Genomic DNA, 2,123 nt, shown 5'->3' on the forward strand with positions numbered 1-2,123 from the left:
ATTCCTGATCAGTGTCCTCTGAGTGGGGCTGTGCTGATTGGAGGGCAGACCAGCTATCAATCCTGTGCTCCAATGTTCACCCAGTGGGCCAGTCTCCCCAACCCCCTGCATTCCAAACACTTCCCATGGGACAGGACATATGCCACTTCCTTGTGATGACTCACTGGCCTCTGAGTGTCTCCGTTTTTCAGTTTTTTATGGCCCCTCATTCCTGTGCATGTCCAAGGGAAACCTGTTAGTGGTCTTGCTGGCCTGGGGTCTACCAAGGCCCACTTTTCCCCAGCAGATTCCAAGAGACATCACACAAAGGGCACAGCTATGGCTTTTGCGGTCTCTTGCTTCCTGTGCTCACCAAGACCAGCCTTGAGGTAGCTGGAGCTCGAAACAGTCAGAGCAGTCCTTTCTGCCTCTCATCATGGCTTCTACCACCTTCATGAACTCTGTAGGTCTCTCCTCTTCACCTGGGCTCTAGTGGACCCAGCTTGGCAGTTGTTGCTATTTTAATAGTTGTATATTGGTAAACTGTGGGAGAGGGTGATGCTGGGGACTGTCTATTCTGCCATCTTGATCAGAAGTCCCCAGGATTCTTAGTTGTTTTTTTTAACTGAGATTTATGAGCAACACATAGACTAAGATTTCACTGTTTAAGGTAGTGAAAAATTGGAAAGAACATAAATGTTGAGTATCTATAATGTTGTTATGGTGCTGTTATCCTGTTTTGGGATAATGAATGTTTAATGTTTTCTCAGTATATTCCAAATGTTTTTATTTTTGTTTTTGAAGGATAATTGATTATACATATTTTGGGATTGCAACGTTGACTATCATCACCAGTGTAAAATATATTTTGATCAAGTCAATATTATTAGCATATTCATTATTACAAATCATAATTATTCTCTACCCCTTATCCTGTCTCTCCCCAATCCCCTCTCCCTCCCCATCTCCCAACTCTAATATCCATAGATTTGTTCTGTTCTTTTGAATAATTAATATATTATTGTGGTCTTTTCCTTCTCTCTCTTTCTTTCCTTCCTTCCTTCCTTCCTTCCTTCCTTTCTTCTTTCTTTTCTTTTCTTTTCTTTTCTTCCCTCCCTCCCACTTATGAATGAGGACATGTGGTATTTCATTTGCTGTGCCTGGATTATTTCACTCAACATAATTTTCTCCAAGCTCATCCATATTGCTGTAAATGGCAGAATATGTACCACATTAATCTTATTCATGGAGTCTTTGCCCAGTCTAACTTCATAAAGTGTTTCCCCTATGTTTTTTTTTTAGAATAGTTTCAGGTCTTATACTTAATTCTTTAATACATTTTGGGTTGATTTTGGTTCATGGTGAGAGGTACATGACCAATTTCATTCTGCTTATGGATGTCCATTTTTCCCCACAACTTTTATTGAAGAAGCAGTCTTTTCTGAAGGTATGTTCTGGGTGCCTTTGTCAAACATAGTTGATTGTAACTTCTGGGTTCTCTATTCTGTTCCATTCATCCAAATGTCTATTTTTATGACAGTACCTTGCTGTTTTGTTGGGTATAATTTGAAGTCAGGTAGTGTTTTGCCTCCAGCTTTATTTGTTTATTATTATTTTTTTTTTTGTTCAAGCTTGCTTTGACTATTTGGGGTCTTTTGTTCAGTGTGAATTTTACCTAGGATTGTTTATTCTATTTCTATTAAGAATGTTATTGGTATTTTGATGGGGATTACATTGAATCTGTAGATCGCTTTGGGTAGTATGGATATGTTCACAACATTAATTCTCCCAATCCATGAACATAAAATGTCTTTCCATCATTTTCCCCCCTTTAATTTCTTTCACCAATGATTTGTAGTTCTCATTGTAGAGATCTTTCACCTCCTTTGTTAAATTTATTTATAAGTATTTTTTGGGGGTAGCAATCTTAAATGGGCTTGCTTTCTTGATTTCATTTTCTGCTAGTTCATTGTTGGAGTATAAAAATACAACTGATTTGTGTATATTGATGTTGTATGCTGAAACTTTACTGAATTTGTTTATGTGCTCTAGGAGTTTTTTGGTTTTTCTAAATACAGAATCATGTCTTCTCCATTCAGGGGCAGTTTGACTTCGTCTTCTCCAATTTGGATGCCCTTTATTTC

Source organism: Cynocephalus volans, chromosome X (assembly GCF_027409185.1).
Source record: "Cynocephalus volans isolate mCynVol1 chromosome X, mCynVol1.pri, whole genome shotgun sequence".
Classification (NCBI taxonomy): domain Eukaryota; kingdom Metazoa; phylum Chordata; class Mammalia; order Dermoptera; family Cynocephalidae; genus Cynocephalus; species Cynocephalus volans.